This window comes from Tamandua tetradactyla, chromosome 3, assembly GCF_023851605.1.
Source record: "Tamandua tetradactyla isolate mTamTet1 chromosome 3, mTamTet1.pri, whole genome shotgun sequence".
Lineage (NCBI taxonomy): Eukaryota > Metazoa > Chordata > Mammalia > Pilosa > Myrmecophagidae > Tamandua > Tamandua tetradactyla.
The window spans coordinates 184,787,510-184,811,846 of NC_135329.1; the positions used below are offsets into that span (position 1 = coordinate 184,787,510).

General features: G+C 37.2%; 1 protein-coding gene across 30 annotated transcripts in view; it reads left to right on the forward strand.

Annotated features, from left to right (window-relative positions):
• Positions 1 to 24,337, forward strand: part of MAP2 (microtubule associated protein 2) — a 331,538-nt gene that overhangs the window by 37,384 nt on the left and 269,817 nt on the right. For 29 of the 30 annotated variants that reach the window (XM_077154920.1, XM_077154931.1, XM_077154933.1 and 26 more), the window contains exon 1: positions 14,248 to 14,465. The exons of the other annotated variant lie outside the window; for it this stretch is intronic. The gene's annotated coding sequence lies outside the window, so the exon portion shown is untranslated. Of the gene's footprint in view, positions 1 to 14,247; positions 14,466 to 24,337 lie in introns of those variants that run through there. 30 annotated transcript variants of the gene reach the window in all.

A 24,337-nucleotide genomic window follows, 5' to 3' on the forward strand; every position in this document is an offset into this window, starting at 1 on the left:
GTTGAGCCTCCACGTATTTGTGAATTTTCTGGCACTCTGCCTATTATTGATTTCCAACATCATTCCTTTATGGTCCGAGAAAGTGTTGTGTATGATTTCAATCTTTTTAAATTTGTTGAGACTTGCTTTGTGACCCAGCATATGGTCTATCTTTGAGAATGATCCATGAGCACTTGAGAAAAAGGTGTATCCTGCTGTTGTGGGATGTAATGTCCTATAAATGTCTATTAAGTCTAGTTCATTTATAGTAATATTCAGATTCTCTATTTCTTTGTTGATCCTCTGTCTAGGTGTTCTGTCCCTTGATGAGAGTGGTGAGTTGAAGTCTCCAACTATTATGGTATATGAGTCTATTTCCCTTTTCAGTGTTTGCAGTATATTCCTCACGTATTTTGGGGCATTCTGATTCGGTGCGTAAATATTTATGATTGTTATGTCTTCTTGTTTAATTGTTCCTTTTATTAGTATATAGTGTCCTTCTTTGTCTCTTTTAACTGTTTTACATTTGAAGTCTAATTTGTTGGATATTAGTATAGCCACTCCTGCTCTTTTCTGGTTGTTATTTGCATGAAATATCTTTTCCCAACCTTTCACTTTCAACCTATGTTTATCTTTGGGTCTAAGATGTGTTTCCTGTAGACAGCATATCGAAGGATCCTGTTTTTTAATTCATTCTGCCAATCTATGTCTTTTGATTGGGGAATTCAGTCCATTGACATTTAGTGTTATTACTGTTTGGATAATATTTTCCTCTAACATTTTGCCTTTTGTATTATATATATCATATCTGATTTTCCTTCTTTCTACACTCTTTTCCATATCTCTCTCTTCTGTCTTTTTGTATCTGACTCTAGTGCTCCCTTTAGTATTTCTTGCAGAGCTGGTCTCTTGGTCACAAATTCTTTCAGTGACTTTTTGTCTGAGAATGTTTTAATTTCTCCCTCATTTTTGAAGGATAATTTTGCTGGATATAGGAGTCTTGGTTGGCAGTTTTTCTCTTTTAGTATTTTAAATATATCATCCCACTGTCTTCTAGCTTCCATGGTTTCTGCTGAGAAATCTACACAAAGTCTTATTGGGTTTCCCTTGTATGTAATGGATTGTTTTTCTCTTGCTGCTTTCAAGATCTTCTCTTTCTCTTTGACCTCTGACATTCTAACTAGTAAGTGTCTTGGGGAATGCCTATTTGGGTCTAATCTCTTTGGGGTGCGCTGCACTTCTTGGATCTGTAATTTTAGGTCTTTCATAAGAGTTGGGAAATTTTCAGTGATAATTTCTTCCATTAGTTTTTCTCCTCCTTTTCCCTTCTCTTCTCCTTCTGGGACACCCACAACACGTATATTTGTGCGGTTCATATTGTCCTTGAGTTCCCTGATACCCTGTTCAAATTTTTCCATTCTTTTCCCTATAGTTTCTGTTTCTTTTTGGAATTCAGATGTTCCATCCTCCAAATCACTAATTCTATCTTCTGTCTCTTTAAATCTATCATTGTAGCTATCCATTATTTTTTCTATGTTTGCTACTTTATCCTTCACTTCCATAAGTTCTGCGATTTGTTTTTTCAGTTTTTCTATTTCTTCTTTATGTTCAGCCCATGTCCTCTTCATGTCCTCCCTCAATTTATCGATTTCATTTTTGAAGAGGTTTTCCATTTCTGTTCGTATATTCAGCATTAGTTGTCTCGGCTCTTGTGTCTCATTTGAGCTATTGGTTTGTTCCTTTGACTGAGCCATATTCTCAATCTTTTGAGCGTGGACAGTTATCTTCTGCTGCTGGCGTCTGGGCATTTATTCAGATTTCTCTTGGTGTTGGACCCAGCAAGGTTGTAATATTTTTCTGTGAAATCTCTGGGTTCTGTTTTTCTTATCCTGCCCAGTAGGTGGCGCTCGTGGCACACGTTTGTCTGCGGGTCCCACCAGTAAAAGGTGCTGTGGGACCTTAAACTTTGGAAAACTCTCGCCGTCCTGGGGGTTCGCTAGCCGAAGCGGCTTGAGCCGGCCCGGGGTCCGAATGCAGGGAGGGTGTCCGAACGCAGGAAGGGTTGCTGGTCGCCGCAGCCAGGGAAAGAGCCCGTCCGAATTTCCTAGTCTGCCCGGGCAACAAGCGTGGCGGGAGGGTGCCAGCGGCAGCAGCCCGCCCGAGAGAGTGCACGTTCCCCGGGAGTCACGGGGTCACCGTTCTCCGAGGCCTGGGGGTTTCCGATCCAATTCTCTCAGTTGGTCCGGGGGCTGCGCGTGGTGTGGGCGCCAGTCGCCTTGGTTTCAGGGGACCACCTCTCCAATTCTCCCAGCTGGCCCGGGAAGGGGGAAGGGAGTAACTCCGGCCGCTTGCCACCCCGCCCGGTAAGGCCCGCGCGCCTCGGCGATCTCACCCGAGCTGCTTCTCTCAGCCAGCCAGCCGTTCCAGGATGGGGTACGCTGTCTTTTTTATCTCTGTTGTGGCTTTGGGCGCTTTCTGTATCGTTTCTACTCCCCTAGTAGGTGTCCTGGAGAAGAAACTAAGATCCGCGCGTCTTACTAAGCCGCCATCTTCCAGGAAGTCCTGTGACTTGATTTTTAGTTAATAAATATTGAGCATTTTAAATATTCTTATTAACCATTAATGTATCATTTGCAATAAAGGGTGTATTTGAATCTTTTGCATATTTTTGGGTAGAATGGGCTTTTTTTTTTATTACTATTGAATTTTTGTAATATTTCTGGATACAGATCCTTTATAGGATAAATGGTTTGGGAACCTATTCTTCCAGTCTTTGACATGTCTTTTCTTTTACTTAATTTAGTGGAGTCTTTTGAAGAGCAAGGACTTTTTTTTTCAGTGGTATCAGTTCATCAATTTTTTTTTCTATTTTGCATCTTGTATTTGGTGATATATCTAGGAATTCTTTGCCTACTCTGAGATCACAAAGATTTTTCTCCTATTTTTTTCAGTTTTTCTCATTTTTTTTTCTTTATCCATTTGGAAGCCACTTTTGAAACACTTTTTTAAGGCCACTTAGAACATTTACCAATGTAAATGTTTGGTCCAGGAAAGAAATCTCAGTAAATCCCCACCACCACCATCATCTCCGGAGATTCCACTTTTTTTTTTTTTAAGGAAACAAACAATGCACTTAGAACCACCAACAATGGATATCTTAATTAGCTTAACCATGAGCATATTTAAAGTATCTGTATAATCATTGTAAAGCTTATGTTTGCCACAGTAAGTTTCATAAACCAATTTAAAATTAAGGCAACAAAGAAAAAAATCGACATATTCCCATAGCAAAGTTCTTAAATTCTAAGTATTAAACACTAACTTAGATACCATTTGATCAGCTGTCAAAACTGTGAATGTTCTCAAAATGTCACGTACAAAGTTCTTATAAATATCTGCATTGCTATAGTAATGACCTGTGTTACTAAATATTTTCCTGATTTCGGAAAAATATGAAGATATAAATATTTTTACAATTAACATATGGAAATTTTAACCACCTACAATGGATATCTAAGTTAGTGTTTCTAAGATTAAGAAAATATCTACGTAATCATCATAAAGCCTGTTTGTATGATATGTTTCATAAAGCAATTTAAAATTAAAGCAAGGAAGGAAAAAAATCTATTAATACAGATGTCAGAGTTACTTGAATTCTAATATTAAACAGTGTCTTAAATACTATTTGATTATCAAAACTGTGGTTTCTCAAAATATCAAGTAAAAAGGTATTACAAGTATCAACTTTGTCATAGTAGTGAGCTATGTTACTAAATATTTTCAAATTTTTTATTTCAGGAATTTATTTTATCTAGTAGTACTATAACTGCCTATAGTTTTTTAAAAGTCTTTTTTAGCTGTAAAATATGTATGTACAAAGAAAAGAAGGAAAAAATGCAATAATTTTCAAAGCAAACTTCAACAAGCAGCTACAGAACAGTTCCCAGAGTTTGTCATGGGCTACCATGCCCTCAACTCAGATTTTTACTTCTAACTGCTCCAAAACACTGGTGGCTTTATCGGAGTCATAATAATGGAATCATACAGTATCTGTCCTTTTGGGTCTGACTTACTTCACTCAGCATTATGTCTTCAAGTTTCATCTACATTGTCGTATGTTTCGGGACATGATTTTGTCTAATGTCACATAATACTCCATTGTATGTATATACCACATTTTGTTTATCCATTTACTTGTTGATAGGCACCAGAACTGTTTTCATTTCTTGGCGATTGTGAATAGTGTCACTATGAACATTGGTGTGCAGATGTCTGATCATGTCACTGCCTTCAACTCTTCTGGATTTATACCAAGTATTGGTATTGCCAGGTCATAGGGCAACTCAATATTTAGTTTTCTGAGGAATTGCCAAATTAATTTCCACAGCATCTAAACCATTTTACATTCCCACCAACAGTGAATAAGTGTTCCAATTTCTCCAAAGCCTCTCCAACATTTATAGTTTCTTATTTGTTTAATAGTAGCCATTCTTATAAGTATAAGGTGATATCTCATTGTCTTCTTAATTTGCATTTCCCTTACAGCCAATGAAGATGAGTTCTTCATGTGCTTTTTAGCCATCTATGTTTGCTCTTCAGAGCAGTGCCTGTAAGTTTCCTCTGCCTACTTTATAATTGGGTTGTTTGTTCTTTTGTTGGTGAGCTGTATAATTTCTTTATGTACACAGTATATCAAGCCTTTATCCGAATATGTGGTTTCTAAATATTTTCTCCCATTGAGTTGGCTGCCTCTTCACCTTTTTAACAAAGTCCTTTGAGGCATAGAAGCTCTTGATCTTAAGGAGTTCCCGTTTGTCCAGTTTTTTCCTTCATAGCTTGTGCTTTAAGTGTAAAGTTTAAGAAGCTCCCTCCTATTACTAGATCTTGAAGATGTCTCCCTACATTTGTTTAAAGAAGTTTTATGATACTGGCTCTTACATTTGGGTCTTTCATCCATTTTGAATTAATCTTTGTATAAGGTGTAAGGTAGGGGTCCTCTTTCATTCTTTTGGCTGTTGAAATCCAGTTCTCCCATGCCCATTTATTGAAAAGACTATTCTGTCCCAATTCAGTGGATTTCAGGGCTTTATTGAAGATCAAATGTCCATAAATTTGGTGTTCAGTCTCTGCAGTCTTAATTCTTCCAGTGGTCAGTCCTTCTGTCTTTGTGTCAGTACCATCCTGCTTTGACCACTGTGACTTTATAGTGAACTTTAAAGTCAGGAAGATACAAGTTTGCTCTTCATTTTAGGATATCTTTAGCTATTTGAGGTCTCTATCCCTTCCATATAAATTTGATAACCAGTTTTTCCAAGTCTTCAGAGTAGGTTGTTGGGATTTTTATTGATGTTGCATTGAATCTGTAGATCAGTTTGGGTAAGATTGACACCTTGATGATATTCAACATTCTTATCCATGCGCATGGAATATCTTTCCATCTATTTAGGTCATTTTTTCTTTTAGCATTTTTTTTTGTAATTTTCTGCGTATAAGTTTCTTGACATTCCTGGTTAAGCTTATTCCTAGATACCTAATTCTTCTGGTCGCTATTTTGAATGGAATTTTTTCCTTAATTGTCACCTCAGATAGGTCACTGCTTCTGTATAGAAACATTACTGATTTTTGTACATTAATTTTGAATGCTGCCACTTCAGTGAATTTGTTTATTAGCTCAAGTAGTTCTACTGTAGATTTTTCAGGATTTTCTAAGTATAGGATCATGCCATCTGTAATTAATGAAAGTTTTACTTCTTCCCTTCCTATTTGGATGGATTTTATTTCTTTCTCCTGTCTAATTGTTCCAGCTAGTGCTTCTAATGCAGTGTTGAATAATAGTGGTGACAATGGGCATCCGTGTCTCATCCCCTATCTCAAGTGAAATGCTTTCAATTTCTCACCATTAAGTATGATGCTGGCTATGGGTTTTTCATATATGCCCTTTATGATATTGAGAAAGTTTCCTTTGATGCCCAACTTTTGAAGTGTTTTTATCAGGAAAGGATGCTGGAGTTTGTCAAATGCTTTTTCAGAATCAATTGATATGATCATGTGATTTTTCCTTTTTAATTTGTTAATGTGCTATATTACATTGATTGATTTTCTTGTGTTGAACCACCCTTGCATTCCTGTTATAAACCCATGATCATAATGTATGATTCTTTTAATGTGGCATTGGATATGATTTGCTAGTATTTTGTGAAGAATTTTCACATCTATGTTAATTAGGGAAATTGAAAATTAGGAAACTACAGGGTTTTCTTTTCTTATATCTTTATCCGATTTTGGTACTAGAGTGGTGTTAGCTTCATAAAATGAGTTAAGTAGGGTTCATTTTTCTTCAGTTTTTTTTGGAAGAGTTTGAGCAGGGTTGGTGTCAGTTCTTTTTGAAAAGTTTGGTAAAATTTTCCTTTGAAGCCATCAGGCTTTTATTTGTGGGAAGATTCTTGATGTCTGATTGGATCTCTTTACTTGTAATTGGTTTGTTAAGATCATCTATTTCTTCTCAAGTCAATATAGGTAATTTGTGTGTTTCTAGGAATTTGCCCATTTCATCTAAGTTACTTAGTTTGTTAGTATATAGCTTTGCATAATATTCTCTCTGATTTTTAAAATTTCTTCATGGTTTGTGGTAACAACCCCCCATTTCACTTCTGATTTTATTTGTATCCTCTCTCTTTTCTTCTTTGTTAGTCTATCTAGGGGACCACCAATTTTATTAATTTTCTCAAAGAACCAACTTTTAGTTTTGTTGAGTCTTTCTATTGTTCTGTTGTTCTTCATTTTGTTTATTTCTGCTTTAATCTTTATAATTTCTTGTCTTTTATTTGTTTTGGGGTTAGTTTGCTATTCTTTCTCTAAATTCTCCAGGTGAGCAGTTAAACCCTCAAAGTTTGCTCATTCTTGTTTTTTAATATAGGCATATAGGGCAGTGCATTTCCCTCTCAGCACTGCCTTTGCTGTATCCTGTAAGTTTTGATATGTTGTATTCTCATTCATCTCCAGATATTTACTGATTTCTCTAGCAATTTCTTCCTTGACCCACTGATTATTTAAGAGTGTGTTGTTTAATCTCCATATATTTGTGAACGCTCTGGTTCTTTGGTGATTATGATTTTCCAGCTTTATTCTGTTGTGATCAACGAAACTACTTTGAATAATTTCAATCTTGTTAAATTTATAGAGACATAGTTTATGTCCCAATATACGATCTGTCTTGTAGAATGTTCCATGTGCACTAGAGAAGAATGTATATCCTGTGTTTTGAGATGTAATGATCTTTATATGTCTATTAGATCTAATTCATTTGTTTTATTGTTTAGGTTCTCAATTTCCTTGTTGATCCTCTGTGTGGTTGTTCTATAAATAGTGGAGAGTAGTGTATTGAAATCTCCCACTATTACTGTTGATATGTCTATAGCTCCCTTCAGTTTTTCCAATAGGTACCTCATTTACTTTGGAGCTCCTTGATTGAGAGCATACACTTTATGATTGTTATTTCTTCCTGGTGAATTGTTCCTTTTATTAATATGTAGGTCCTTCTTTGTCTCCTATGATGTCTTTACATTTAAAATCTATTTTGTCTGATATTAGTATAGTACTCCTGCTTTATTTTGGTTATCGCTTGCAGAGAAGATCTTTTTCCATACTTTCACTTTTAATCTGTGTCCTTGAGTTTAAGATGCACCTCTTGTAAACAGCATATAGATAGATTATGTTTTTTGATCCATGCCGTCAGTCTCTTTTATTTGGTGAGTTTAGCCCATTAACATTCAAAGTAATTACTGTAAAAGCAGTTCTTGATTCTATCATCTTGTTCTTTAGTTTTTATTTGTCAGTTCTGTATATTGTTTTCCTTCTCTCTCTCTTTTCCTTTAAATTACCTTTACTCATATCCTTCAATTCTGTGCCTTCCTCCAGATCTCCCCCTCCTATCTTTTTTTATCAGCTGAGAGGTCTCCCTTTAGTATTTCTTGTAGGGCTGGTCTCTTGTTGACTAGTTCTCTCAGTCTTTATCTTTGAAGTTGTTAATCTCTCCCTCAATTTTGAAGGATAACTTGACTGGATAAAGAATTCTTGGTTGAAAACTTTTCTCATCCAGGATCTTAAAAATATCATACTACTGTCTTCTTGCTTCCCTCATGCCTGTTGAGTAGTCTGAAGTCAGTCTTATGTATTTTCCCTTGAATACAGTAGATTGCCTTTCTCGTGCTGCTTTCAGGACTTTCTGTTTCTCTTCAACACCTGACAGTCTGATTAGTATGTGTCTTGGAGTGGGTATGTTGAGATTTATTCTATTTGGAGTTCACTAGGCCTCTTTGATGTGCATATTCGTGTCTTTTATAAGGGTTGGAAAGTTTTCTCCAATTATATCTTTGACTAACTTTCCCAACCCTTTAGTCTTCTCTTCTCCTTCTGGGACAACAGTAATTCTTCTATTTTTGTGCCTCTTATTGTTCATCATTTCCCTAAGACCCAGTTGCATTTTTTCCATCTTTCTTGCCATTTGTTCTTTTTTTTTTTTTTTTTTTAAAGGGAGGAAGGGAAGGAAAGACAGAGAGAAGGAAGGAAGGAAGGAAGGAAGGGAAACATCTTTAAACATTTTCTTGTTTTATTGTATTTTGTTTGTTTGTTTGTTTTTGTTACATGGGCTGGGGCCGGGAATCGAACCGAGGTCCTCCGGCATGGCAGGCAAGCACTTTGCCCGCTGAGCCACCGCGGCCCGCCCCATTTGTTCTTTTGTGTGCTCTGGTTCTATTGTTCTATCTTCTAGCTCACTTATTCTTCCTTCTGCTTATTAGAATCTGCTATCATGTGTCTCCAGTGTATATTTTTATTTCGTCTACTGTACCTTTCATTTCTGTGAAATCTGCCATTTTTCTATTTAACCTCCTGAATTATTCTTTATGCTCTTCTAGTGTCTTCCTGATACCCTTTATTTCCTTATAAATATCCTTGAGTAGTTGTTCCATATTCTGCGTCTTCTTTGAAATTTTGATTTGGTCATTTATTGGGCCATTTCTGTTTGGATCTCCATGTGTTTTGTGATTTTCTGTTGTGTTTGGAACATTTGGTTATCTTGATATAGTTATTATGCAGGTTGGTTTACTTCACTCTTCTAAAGTTTTGTATTTACTTAATTTTTACTGAATGTTTCCTTTTGCATTTTATGGGTTATTCTCTGCCAGATCAAGGTCCACATCTCATGTAGGGGATGCCGTTCAACTTAAAGGTCTATTATAAGGTAGACTGGAGTGCATGGGTACTCCGCAGAATGGCTGACTTCCACGCAGGAGACCCAAGGTGAACGCCTAGCCCCTTCTTCCCAGCAGGTGGCGACCATGAGGCTCCTCCTTCAAGCTCTCCCCTCCCTGTGTAGTGCAGCATACTTGTACCTACTGTGTCTAGCCAGCAGATGGCATGATCAAGTCTCCCCCTCCCTCAGCTCCGCCCCTCCTGGCTGGAGGGACTGGTGGTTGGCAAGTTCAGCAGGGGGCCTGCTCCATCAGGGGGCTGCTCTGCCAGGGGCAGCTGACTGATGGGTCTCTGCCAGGTGACTGAGGAACCCTGCAGCACATGGCGGATCAGCTGATTAGCTGATCCACAGCTGGTGGGCCTGCCAGAAACGATGACTGAGGCTGGCTTTTCTCGCACCCACCAGGGTGATTACTCCCCACACCCTGAGGCCCCCCCCTGCAGTGGATGATCACCTGCCTTGGGGTTCCCTGCAGACGCTGCCCATTGCAACCACTTGGGAAGGTTTCCCCAGCCAGCTGCTGTGCAGGCTGGAGCCAAGGAGGGTCAGTTCCCTTCAATCACATCTCCCTGGTGCCCTGCAGCTTGCCTGGTGGGAATCCTAGTCACCCGTCCCACTCGCTCTCCCCTGTTCCTCCTCCCCCAGAAAACTACCCAAAGACCCTCATAGACTACTCACACCCCAGGACCTGCAGTCCTGGACATTTTCTCCCCATTCCTATCTTGTTTCATGGAGCAGGAATGAACTCACTCCACTCTGATCCGCCATCTTCCTGGAAGCTGCTGCCTCCAAAATCTCAATAAATTTAAGACAATTAAAAGAATACAAAATATTTTATCTCCAAAATGGAATTAAATTAGAACTGAATAACAGAAAATATTTTCCAAATCCATATACATGTGGAAATTAAACGATCAGAATAGAAATAGTATATTTTGGATTAAACGATAATGGAGAAAGAGCATATCAAAATTTGTGGAATGAAGATAATGCAGCCCCTAAAGTGAAGGTTATAACTTTAATTGTTTATATTAGAAGAAAAGAAAGCCTAAAATTAGTGATTAAAATTTCACTTCAGCGAAAAGGACCCAAAGTAAAAAGAAAATTATGAGCATAGGTGCAGAAATCATTGACATAGCAAACAGAAAAACAATTAAGAAAAGCATACCCAATAACGGGATGGAAACTGGCTTATATCTACTCTGGTAGATATGTAAAGAGATGAAAACCTACATCCACAAAACGCCTTATCCAAATATTTGTTATAGCCTTATTACTAATAGGCAGAAACTAGAAATTATCTAAATGTCCATAAGTAGGACAGTGGATATGTAAAATATGAATATCTATATAACGAAATACTACATAATATAAAGGAATGAACTGCATTTAACATTGAAAAATGGATAAATCTCAAATATAGTGCTGTGCAAAAATAGCCAGGCATTCAAGTATATATTGTCTGTTTCCATTTATAGGAAGTCTAAGAATGTGCAAAATGAATCTATAGTGAAACAAAGCTCGAAGAGTTGTTGTTGCCTCTCTGTGCCTGGGGTGGGGGTTGGGGATGTAAACTGAATACCTTTGATCTGTGTTTTTTATTTTTGTTGTACCTCAATTTAAAAGAAAATTAAAAATCCCAAATGATATTTTATAGCCCTCATAGACATATTATAGCCCTCATGCAGCCAGTGACATTTTTACCATCTGTTCAAACAGGCATATTTCAAGTTTATTATATTCAATTTGAACATGTATAAAATATAATGTTTTTTGTTATTCTTTCCTCCGTCTACTATAAACAGTCATCACTTTAAGAACAAGAAACAATTGGAAACTTGGCAAACTATACTGCAAACTTTTTTTTAAAACAAAGCATTTTAATGCTCAAAACTTCTCAGTCATGATTGAATAACGGTAGATATACTTCAGATCATCACAGAGAAAAGGGTCATGAAACTTAAAACAAAATTAACATGTCCCCATTTCACACACAAAAGATAAAAGACCGTTATAAATCATTCAGAATTGATCTTCTACTTCTCAGTGTCTTACCTCACCTTGTACACACATCTCTTGTGTGATAATTACACGTCGTATTACCATGATTTGTATATATGTCTGTACCTTGCTCCTTGTTTCTCTCGGGGCCACATTATTAATGTTCCTCAGCATAATAAGCAAATTTGAAAATGAGCTAGAAATTCTCATAAGGAGATTTCTGAAACTAAAGAGAACTTAGATGGCATATGTTTGAATATCCTCATTCGCTGATGAGGATATTGAAGCTTGTAGTGGTAAAGAGATTTACCTAAGTTCTTGCAACCTGTTAGCAGATTTAGACTTTGAGACATGGGCTTCTCAGTTTTAGTCTGGTATTCTTACCACTATGCAAAGGTGCACCTACCCTCTGACTCTGGGAGAAGGTTATGTTCCTTAACCACTGGTAAACATTTCTCTACCAGTAGAAATACAAAAGTGTTTCTACTAGTGATCCTTATAGTTTTATTTAATTTTCTTTTTGGAGAAACCATCAGGAGACCTGTCTGTGAGAGAGATGTGTTTCACGTACAGAGACTTCTGGGGCAAAAAATATATAAATTAAGAATATAAAATAGAAATCAATTCTCTGCAAACTATACTTCTCAGATGTAGTTTGTTGACTGGCTTCCCCCTAAGTTCACCCAGTGACAGGATTTTGAAATACAGAAGAAAGAGAGAAGCAAAGGTATTTCTCCCTCTGTCTCTCAGCTCTGGAGGAGACTCCAGCAGCGGCTCTATCGCCTCCATTGTCCCATCTCTAACTAGGAATGCCCCACTGGTGTCTCAGGTCTCTTAAACAAGCTCAGACTCCTCACCTCTGACATTGAATGGTATTAGTTTCCTACCCCCACCCCTCTACTTGGCAGTTCTACAACTTTGTAACTAGTTCTCCATATTCAGTTCCCTCTATTGAGTTACTTTAGGCATTATTTTTCTGACGAAGATAGTAGTTAATGTTGAGAGGAGATCTCCCATATAAGGACCAGGCTCCCCAAAGAGAAAGGCCACTAGATCTTGGCTGACTGAACTAACCACTAAGGTGGGAGAAAAACCACTGGTTTGCAGAAATGTGAGTGGGCAGATTTGTTTTCAATGCCTGAAGCTGTCTCTGTCCACTTAAGGGCCAGACGTGATGCAGGCCCAGGGGAACTTTGCCTAAAGTGAAGGAAGGCAGAAGGAGCATCTTACTTTTGAAATGTGGTTCTTGTACCAAATAACACAGAACTAATAAGTACCTAGAAACACTCAATAATTGCCCTATACGTGATTGAGGAGACATTTTCAAAGAGCACCAGCAGCTGCCCACCAGGCCATGAATGTCAGCTGTTAATACTCTAATGGGGCTTCTACTCCTTTAGCCATCAACATGTTGTATATTGTTTTCCCCTTCTTCTCAATCAGGCCACCTCCTGGAAAGGACCTCTAAATTCTCCAACCTTCCTGCCATTCCAATCCCTCTGCAAGTATCACTGAGACATGGGATGAAGCTGGGCAGTGGGCAGAAGTACAGAGAGCATTGGGTGGGACTTTGGAAACTGGACCTTTCATATTTTGCTCTGTTATGATTTCTAATCTTTGCAGCCTCCCATCATTGGTCTGTTTTTTCATCTGATATTTGGGAGAATTGACCACATGGCTAAGAAATGATCTGAAATATTCATGACTGTATGACTCTGTGGTTAATTAAGGTGACAAAACCAAATTATGGTTGCTGTTTCAACAGCACTGTTAAAACTATGCAAGTCACACTTCATTATCTTAGCTGACCTTAAAAATATCTTGTGGGTACCGAATATAGATATTGGAAGTAATTCTAAGTCGCCTCTTACCTTTCTTACTTAAAGTAAATTGCCTTTCTCTGATTAGGGAGAGTCCATGGTAAAGAATCTCTTGTATTAAAAGCATGTAAGAGGTGATTTTTTAGAAAAAATGATGACATTTCACACTTGAAGTTCAACATTTACTGTTCTCTGTAATTTATTATATTTATCATTCTTCATATTCTTTAAAGACCAGTCTTATGATTATTTTATTATATCTCCATATTAAACATGCAAAAAAGGATAGATTGACATTTTAAAACCCTATCTGAAAACTTAATAAACTGAGATTTAGATTAGGTTATCTGAACCAGATTATACACCTGGTTATCTAGAATGTAAGTATGTAATGTTCACGATTATGGGGATTTATATATTTATCCGTTCATTTACTTTTTTATTTCATAATCAGTAATGTTTCCCCAGTGCCTAGAACAGTGCCTGACATAGGCAGTTTCAATAAACATTTGTTGAATGAATTAATCTTAGTGGCAGAGCTGGAACTAGAATTTTCCAAAGCCTCCACTTTTCTCTTTTACCATTGACGGGATTTGTTCCATGTTCTCATGCACCCCTAATTTTCCTTTATTGTTTCTGGTTTCTGGGTGCAGTGTTGGCTTATCGAGGCAAGGCCAGCGCGCTTTCTCCGTTGAGGGGTTACTGGAAACCCCGCTTCGTAGTGATGTAAGGAAGAAAAGGAGGTGGTGTCTGGGGTTTCCTCCCTGCAAAACTAAAGCTGATACTATTGATTTCCTAAGGACGTCGAGGAAGAAAGTTCAGTTTCCCGCTGCCCATCGAGTGTGCTGGTCGAATGTGGGAGGTGGGGGGAGTGTAATTTTCTAGAGAGAGGCCCTTCTCTGCCGGAGCCTTGTACCTGCAGTCCTGCACTTTGCCCAGGTAGGGCAGGGCTCTGAAGCCCCTAACTGCATTGTCACCTCCGGCGGCGGGCTGGCTGCGGCAGGAGGCGGGGCCGCCGCCTCCACCCCTCCCGGACACTGCGGCGGAGGCGGAGGCGACGCCAACCCAGCTTCGGATCGTCGACCTGCCACGGGAATCGGGCGGGACTTGCCGGGGGCGGAGAGGAAAGGACTGGGCGGGGCGGTGGAGCAGGGAGTCCGCTGCTGGGGCACCGCGCTCAGACTGGGGCGGGCGCTCGGGCTGCGCGGGCTCTAGGCAGCCGCAGCAGCAGCGGCAGCAATAGCATCTTCTCTTCCTTTCTTCCATTCCACTTCTTTCTCTCCCTCCTGTTCTTCCTTCTCCTCCTTCCCCTGCCCCGCTCCCCGTACCATTCCTTCCCTGGAGGGCATTAGCTCTCCAAGTCCTGAAGCAGTGGCAGCGGCCACCTGAGTGCGTCCAGTTTCTGCGCCCAGGTAAGAGATCCGTCTTCACCTCTGTTCGATACGAGGCACCACCTCTTTTTCCTTTCGCTTGGTCTCCTCGTAGAGGAAGCCTCTCTCTAGAATAGGGTGGAAGTAGGGAGGGAGTGCGCGTCCTCTCTGCCTTGGAAACAGGCACGGGTTTGCCGAGCTGTCCAGTCTCCCACCTGGCGGAAGCATCAGTCCCTTGCTCTCCAGGTATCACCACCGAGGTGGGAACGGGGCGCTGACCCGTGCTGTAGATTTGTAGGCGAGCGTGTGACCTTGTTAGGGGCCACTTTGAAATGCCAGGAAACTTAAATCGGGTTAGGATACGAGTACTGACAGCTAATACTAACTGAGCTGTAGGGAGTCCGAGGGTGGATAATTATACAAAGATAATGGAAAAAGGGAATTCAAGGTGGAGGATTTCTGTTTTTTCCATCCAGCTGCAGGGAACTGCATATTGGCGAATGAGGGATGGAAACCTTGTCACTTTCAAATAATTTTCTCTGTAATTATTCCAGAAGCAGCTGGAAGGAGGGCAAGGTTATAAATATTTATATATTTCGGAAAATGAAAATTGGTGTCTGGTGATGTTGGAGGGCGGGGCACGAATAAATGAGTTTGGTTGAGCTTGACTGTCCACATCGTCTTTTTTTCTTTTTAAACGATGAAGGTGGAAAGCTGCATCCACAGACCGTCAGACCATCTATTCTTTCTTTCTTTTTCTTTTAAAGGCTTTTCTTGGGGGTGGTATCGGGGTGGGGAGCTGCAGTGCTGGCTGCTTTCCTTCTCAACCTCGTTTTTTGTTTAAGGATAGAAATTTCAAGAAAGCGTGTGCGAGAGGCCGGGAGTGGGGAGGTGTGTGTTTGGGTGTGGGGAGGGGCGACCGTGTGAGGGGAAGGTGTGTGGATAAAGCGGCTGGAGTTAGAAAAACCATCCTTGAAAACTGGAAATGAGTATATTTCCAATAGAAAAAAAAACAATTTTCATTAGCAACAAGCCCTTTTGTGACAATAGGTGTTGTGCCATCTGCTGTAAGCCCTTAGTTCACAGCTTCCAGGACATGGACCCTTTAAAACGGATTCAAATGAAGGGTTTTTGTTTAAATGCACAGACGCGCGCACACACACACACACGTGTGTGCACACAGACTACACTATAAGCATAATGTTTTAAAAAGGAATGGATATTTAAAAGACAAATCATTATTTTTACAGGGTTTGAATATCATGGTATGAGTGAGAGCTGTAGTGCAAAACAAAGAAAATATTGTTGGGTGTTATATAAGTTTAAATGTGTGGCAAAGGGTCTGATGAATGTTGGAAAGGAACTAACTTAAATGTTAAAGGTATGATTTATTTAAAAACGAATGGTCCTGGAGAGGAAATGACTGCAAACTGAAATTAAGGTTTGCAGCCGCAGTGAGGCAATGGGGAACAAAGCCTTTTTATGTGAGCCACATTATGCAAAACATCCCATGCCTGAGCTGCAGGTACCAGCCAGTTTAAAAGCATAGCTCTCTGACCCTATTATTTCACTGTGGGTAGTTACTATTTTTTTTGGCAGTTAAAATAGATGGAATAAATAAAAACTCTTTAGAATGCCTTTGATTTTATGCCGAAGAGGAAGATGACAGCCTTTTACCTGAATATGACACAAAACACTGGTTTAATAAGCAATAGGTGTCTGTATTTTGACAGGAATCCTGATGTTTCAATCACTTCCCCCCTTCCAAAAAAAAAAAAAAAAAAACACGCCCCTCCTCAAAAAAATAAATGAAAGCCATCTTAATTTTTTCGATAAAGAATATATGTATGTGTATTTTAATGTTGATTCCTGGTGATTTTATTTGATTATCATATGTTTATGTCTATATTCATGATTTGCATAATATCAGAACCATTGATCCTTTGGAATCAGTGGTACATGTGATTTATCAGTTCATGATTCATCCAATTAACATTTTTAGTATTTTATACTTTGTCATCATTTCATTTAATTCCCAAAATTATTTTTCCCATAAATATATACAAAACTGTTTATCATATACTTGGCAATCTAAGTAATTTTTAAAATGAGCTTCATTTTAAAAAATAATATTTTGATCATATCCATTTTCTTTTAATTTTTTTACCCTTGTCAAATAACCTCTTTTTTCCTCGCTTTGCCTGTGCTGCTTTAGGTTTCTAATTATGTCTTGTCTACCAAAAGCAGACTATTCTCAGGTATTTAGAACTCAGGGTTTGCTCATTCTCTGCAGCAACACTCGCTCTCTCTGGATGACTTACTTACAGCACCTTCACAGGGAGGAGAGGGAGAGAGAATGTGCTGAGAGCGTGACCCAGTGAAACCGGTACAGCTATTACCTCATCACTGTAGGTACTTCAGATTAACTGAGAGAGCCGGCATCCTCTCAGTGGAAAAAAAACACCTTGAGAAAGAAGCACAGCCTTCTCAAAGCAAAAGCCTTTCCTTTTCCCACAGAAGCCTTTACTAATGTTGTTCTACTGAGGTTAAAAAGATACTTTCTTTTTTATGTATTTCTTTTCAGGGATCTTGAGCTTGGCCAGAAATATACTGTCAGAAATGAAACTTGGCACAGATTCCTCTAAGCCTGAAGGAAACATTTCATTCCTTTACCAATTTTGGTTCAAATCAATTTGCAGATTTTCTAAATGTCAAAAAGAGAGAAGGAAGAAAAATACTTGATATATTTTTGCATGTTTTCTTATATCATACATATTTAGTGCTGAATCTTACTAGCATTTAGGTAACAGATTGGATGGCTATGTTGTTGAGAAGTGTAGTTGCATTGTTGACATTTACAATTAAATACATCTTGTGTTTGCTTAAATATGTCATCCTAAATCATTCATTGATGTCCATGTAAGCTATGAAACTGACCTGGTGATTTAATATTCTAGTTGATTACTCAAATTATTGAATTCTTTCTAATGCTTAATTTCCTCCTGTCAGATTAATATAAATAATATGGAATAACAGCTACAGTAGATCGTAATGTTACTCCCAGATCAATACTATATTCCTTAATGCTAAAAGTAGTTGTAGTAAATGCATGAATCTGATGATAAGAGTTCTGAAAGAACTGAAAGCCATTTTAACTCTCATATAAGAGTTAAAGATGATTATAAGCTCTTTGTCGTTATCAGTTACTCTCAGATGTTAGATCTTTTTGCTGCTTTGATTCTTTCTATGTGTTTACAGTTGCCATTGTCTTGATCTACTTAATGTAGGCCTTTCTCCTCATCTATGGGTAGTATTTTGATCATCCCATTGATTTTCTTTTCCCCCTCCTTCAACACCATTCTTTTAAATCTCAGATTCGAGTGTTAGACTTACTCTCTTGGTCTTTTGTCTTCCACTCTTTTATTCTCTTGATAAAAATTTAGCCTTATTCACGATTATTTATTGATTCATTATGCATCCATTAAATTTTTACTATATGCAAGACATCATACTGGGGTCTATGTAGGGAGATACAAAAGAAATAGCAGACAAGGCCCCTAGCTTTAAGGAATTTACGATACAGCTGGGGGTATTTGTTTTTTTTATAATGGGGAATAACTAGTATACACATGAAGAGCTTATGTCTTTCAGACATGACACACAAACACTAGGGACTACATTTAGACACTGAGGCAATACCCTAGGGCCTCATAGACAAGCTTTTAGGCATCAGTTGCATGATTGTCTCACTGCATACCTACCCTCTTTATTCCACATACTTCTTTTTTTTATTTTTTAAAGAAAAGTAGGGGTGATAATATAATTATCTTTGAGTGTTCAATCGTATACTTACATATGATATAACCATTTGCGAGTATATATGTGTATATACACATACATTATGGAGTTATTAACAGTCTCGCAAGTGCTTCATTCATATTAACGTAGCTCTGTGGGAGGTTGTGTCATTAAATGCTGGTCCGCACATGACAATTACAATTTAGAATAATTTGAGAAACAGCTTTTGGTATTCTTAAGGAATTATCAGTGCCAGAAACTTATTCCACATACCAAAAGCAGTTTAAAAACTATAAAATAAGTGGTATACAAAGGATCAAAATCAAAGGAGAGGGTGTGTCTGAGAGTTAGGATGGATGGATGGGAGTAAAAGGAGTTGAGGAACAAAAGCAGATTCTCAGCTGTTGATAGATGTCCATTGAAGAAGAGATAAATAGAGATGAGCCTTTGTCTAAATGGATGAAGAAGGACAAGATCTATGTTTGCTTTTTAATTTTTCTCTGTCTCTCTGTAATACTTTGCCCCTATCTCTCCTTTGTCATTCCTTTGAACCAAGGCTATGGGTGCTTCCTTGTAAAATTATGCTATTTGGAAGCAGTCTGTAGTGAATTTAAATTTTGAAAATAATGTGAATTCAATGAGTTGACTTTTTATGGAAAAAAAAACACTTTGAATATAATCTTTGAACTTAATCTTTCTAGTTCAAGAAGGCTTGCAGTGGTACTGCTTTACATGATACTTTTTATTTACACATTTTAATGAATTTCTATGGAAATTTAGGCAATATGAAGTGACTAAATTTTTCTCTTGCAGTCTATTGTTGTTTATTACTATGACTTTTGAGAAAGTTGTAAACAATTTGTTTTTCATTAAAACACACACCATAAAGGGGAATTTTCTAGTTTATTCTTTTATTATGTTAATAAGGCTTTTAGAACAAACAGTTTTACTTATAAGTCACACAGCTTGCCTTTTCCTTCCCTCCTCCTTTTCTTTTTTTCCTTTCCTCCTATCTAGCTTCCTTCCTTCTTCCTACCTCTGTCTTTCCTTTCTTTCTTTCTTTCTTCTTTTCTTGCGTTCAACTTTTATTGGCTGAAGATTACTGGTGATTATAAAATGAAAATTTAGCCGTTTTTAATTGAAACTGGTTTTCCATTATATCTGTATTTCAATATGCAGTTTTATGCAAACTTCTGCTTCTCAGAGCTCCTTTCCTATCTTGTCCTTTTGAGCAATCTTTTTCTTGTGTACCAGTCCTTGGTCAGGCTTTTTATGTCTGGAGAGTCTTTCTGGAAGGAAAAGTTAATAACTGTTTCTTCCCATTACTTTATACCCAAGTTTATTCATGCTCTCATCTTTCAGATAATTGCTCATTTCAATGGTGTCTTTACTAGCCTTCTTTAGTTTAAATATATATTTATATTTAATATATAATATATATTATATATTATATATTTTATAAAGTACATTATTAAACATATATATTCTTCAGGCAAAAATGGTACATATATACAACTGATATTTTCACAGTGAAAATTTTGGGTACCCAAATTTTATTTATTTATTATTTTCATCATCAAATACAAAACAAAATGGTTTGACTGGTTTTTAAAATCAAACTGACTGCTTAAAGTCATTATATGTCAGACAGCCATTATCTTCATTTTTAAGCTAGTTAACTTTCTCACTAATTTATACTTAATAAGTTTAGTACCAGCTATTCTATGATCAAACAGTAGATGTTGATCTATGTTTTATTTGGGTATTGTACCTTTCAAAAGTGTAGCTTGGTCTTTCATTAAGATTTTGAAAAGAATAATATTTTTCAATATTTTAAACAATACTCTCCCTATTTCTTTTTGTTGGTGTTTACATGAGCTGTTGTATTCTTTTGGTCAACTTGGAAAAACAAAAACAAAAAAAAAGTTTTTAGGAGTCAGCTGTGCATTCTTTTTATTTTGATATGTCATGTAGTTTAGCTAAAAAAAGAGCTTCTTTAATTTGCCTCACTCATTATTTATTGTTTAAACAAATATATCTTATCAGTAGCATACAGGTTCTTTGTTCAGTGTACAAGAATATGGAAATGTAGTATCTGTAGTAACTGATTAAGAATTTGAGATTCATGGTAGTGGTGGTGGGGTTAAGGCTAGGGTGGTGGGGGTATAGTAATGTTACAAGGCAGAAGCAGAGTTAGACTTTATATATATGTATACATATGTGCTTTTTTCTTAGTGCATAACAAATTATTATGCAATCAGTTGCTTTAAAGAAAATTAAAAGTGATACTAGGCTATTTCACATTAGAATATTTGGTATTAAATATAATTTTATGAGACAAAACAATGCCAGAAATTGATTGGATGAATTTCAGACTGTTTATGTATTTTTCTATTTGTAGTAATGTAGTCCAGATTCCATTGTACATTACCAAAATTGAATCAAATCAAAATTAAATGAAAAGCTAAATCTTTTGCTCAAAATCAAAACATCTTCATATTGATCAAAATGTCTTAAACTGGCACACCAATCATTTAAATTTATCTTTTAGGGGGTGCAGGTGGCTCTGCTTTAGTGTAGTAAATGTAGTTGATTTTCATTTAAATGGCTAACGTCAATACTGATGGAAATTTAGGGATTGTGCTTCCAAGAAAACACTAAAAGTGTCCTACTAAAAGCTGAATCTCTCATGAAACAAAGAAGAGATGAATCTAGAGTTTATATAAATGGGCTTTGGCCAATGTTTTTCAAACTAAAGCTATACCTGTTTCATAGATTGCAGATTGAAAATTATTATACAGCATTGAGTGGCCTTTGGTAAAACAGACATTCATTTATTTGTTTTCCAGGTTTTTACAGCTTCTGAGCTTAGTCATTAGTTCCATAATTTTTATTTTCTTTTGTTTTGACTGGGAACCCATTAAATGAGGGGGGTCAGTATCAAAACTGAAGGTTATGACAACTTTATACAATTTTAGGCATTCTGACTGTCTCATTTCAGTCCCTTCCTCAAGAGTAGCATGAGGGTTTGTAATAGGAAACCAGTTTTCCATTAAAATGCTGTTATTGCAAATGAGTAATCTGATATTTAATAGTCTTCTTTTTCTTCCTGATATTTATAGTTTACATAATAGAGTAGCTCTTTGTAGTTTATTAATTTAGTGGCTTAGAATGATTATGTACTTATGCATCTGAAAACATAAAATGTCATTAAGTGTATTCTTTACTTCTGTTTCTGCCCCATGACAGTGGGGCAACAATTCTCAAGACTTTGTAAAATTATACATAACTTAGAGAATTTTTGATGGGCAGGAAGGACCTTGGAGAGCAGATGGTGTGAACTGTCCACATAAGTAAACCTGGGACAAAGAGTAAATGACTTACCTAACATAGGCAATCGTGGAACTAGGACTGAGGCCCAGTTATTCAGCCTCAAGCTCAGCATTTGATAAGCCAGTGAAAAACCATCTCATTCTGCAGCTCCATACCCTATTTTAGTTATATGTTTGTTCTCTGAGCTAGTGGTTAAATACAGTGACAATAATATCTGCCTGACTTTGTGATTCACCTATGACTTGCACATGGCTGTAAAAAGAGGGATGGACTCAGAATTCTAGTTTATAGTTTACATAATAGAGTAGCTCTCCGACCAACTACATGGGTAGATGTGATTGAATCAGATCCAGGAAACACAAGGCTGCTGCTCCAGGGCCATTCCTGTGGCTTGGATGTCTTAGGACAGAGCGCTTAAGTCTCTGGGGATGAATTCCCAGACCTAAGGGACTGGGAAAGCTAAGGAGATTTTTTCTGAGCTTGAGCTATTCATACTGATGACTCTGGATTGATTGAAACTCTGATTAATTTGGTTGATGCTTTTTTATGACCTATAGCACAATGAATTTTTCTCAAAAAACAGCTTTCCTTTTGTGTTTCTCCTAGCTTTAGCATTTAGAAGTAAAAGAAAGCAACCTAGACATGTTGGGATCTTTGTGTTTGTGCCTATCTCCCACTTACCTTCCTATACTTGTGTGTCTTCCTGTTTCTCTTCTACAGTTGTCCAACCCCCTTGTTTTTTGCACCTTCCAGTGAGATAGAGAATTAAAGAGGAATTAGGTGTTGCCATGGTTACTGTGTTCAGTAGAGTTTCACCTGCACCCACGCTGCTTAAGTACTATAGAGACTTCAGTTGACAAATATTGGAAAGGCATGAAGGAAAGTAATTTTCTTGGAAGAAAGAAATTAAGTAGAAACCATGCTTTCATATTTAGTGAGAAACATATCACTAGTCCTGAAACTGAAACTATACCACCACCTAGGAAGTGAAGGAATTTTATCATCCTTCTGTTATGGAATATCATATATTATACTCTAATTCTCTAGATGGACGTGTTTTATCACCCATCTGAATTGAAGTGACTGTTTTGTCACTGATTAGATGGGAGAGAATTCCTTAAAATATTTTCCATGCACATTAATGAGAGAATGGACTGTGCATATTGTCATCTTCCAAAGCGTCTTTGTTTTGAAGCATTAAAAAGGCCATCTTCATTGCACTTCAGGATTCTATACTTCTTGAATACAGATCTGATTACATAGGATATTGTATGCTTTTCTTCTTAAATATGACTCATTGAATTCAATAGTCTAGAAAATCTGGTCTGAAAAGAATTAGTTATTACCTTTTAGTAGATGATGGTCTTACCTAAGAAGTATTCACTCTTTATGTTTCTCTTCCACTTAATATCAGGCTAGTTAGCCATAAGTATTTCAAATACTATAGCCAATGATGTATTCATTTATTTATTTAACTAATGGCTCTAGGGATCCTAATATACAGCAGGTACTTTTTTGAGTTTAGGGGATATTGAGGCAAATGATATATATTCCTGCCCTCATGGAACTTACATTCTAGTAGTGGGAGACAGAAAAACAGCAAGTAAGCCAAGAAATGAATGAAAATTTCAGACGCCACAAAATATGATAAAGAGCATAAAAGAAAGTCGTTTGTTAGGAGCCTGACTGGGACTGGATAGGCTGCCTGTGGAGACATGAGCAAGAGAGTAAGAAGTAGACGGTTGTATGAATACCTGGCAAGAAGAGCTTTCAAGGCAGAAGGAACAGCAAAAGCAATACCTTAAGGCAAGCAGAAGCCAGGCATATTTGAGAAACAGATAAAAAAACAAATAAATGTCTTGGGAGTATAATGAGCAAAGTGAGTAGTGGGACAGGAGATCAGAGTGGATGGCAACACCAGGTCATATAGGTGCTCATAACCAACAAAGAATTTGACTTTTATTTGGCTTGAAATGCACTCTAATAGGGTAGTGGAAGCAGAATTCTTTTGAGAAACTCATAAAAGCTTTCAAAGATTAATTACGCCATCTAAACCCCTGTAGATAAATCTGTTTCTTATTCACTAATGAGTTAAATCTCAAGAGAAATAATTTAGAAATTCAGAAATCAATGGTAGAGACAAGTTCAGACTTTCATTAAGCTAATGTGATATGATGCTGCAAACAATTGTAACCCAAATTGTGTTATTATTTTTGGGTGTTGGAGAATTATATGTATAAGTAATTTTAGACCTTTGTAGTCTTTTTTGGACCTAACTCTAAGTTATTTCTATACAATTTTTACTTTTCTGATGAATACGAATATTTTGGTGATAAGCCTAAGGGAACCTGAGAGAAAAATCTGATACATTTTTTTCATTTTCTTCCAAACTGAAAAAAGAGCAAATCCATGTTTTAGAAATGTAGCCACAAAAATTCTTCTGCTTTTAATATAAATGTGTTCTTTGGCTATTTCCCTGCAGCAGCTTAAATTGTAAGGAAGATCAGGTGCCAAACAACAACCATTTGGTACTAAAATGAAATGTATAAAGAAATAGCAGTGCAATGTACGTTTTGCTTCTTAGAAGTGATGATCTAAATATCCAAGCACTTGATAAGTGAACTCATGTACTTTCACGATGATCTTGGATCACATGTGGGATTAATGATCATTGTTCCTCTCCATGCACGAGGAGAGGATAGATTGCTTATAATAATATAAGCAATTTTTTGCTTATATTATTATAAGCAAAATAATATCTATGCTTGCGTACACAAGCATAG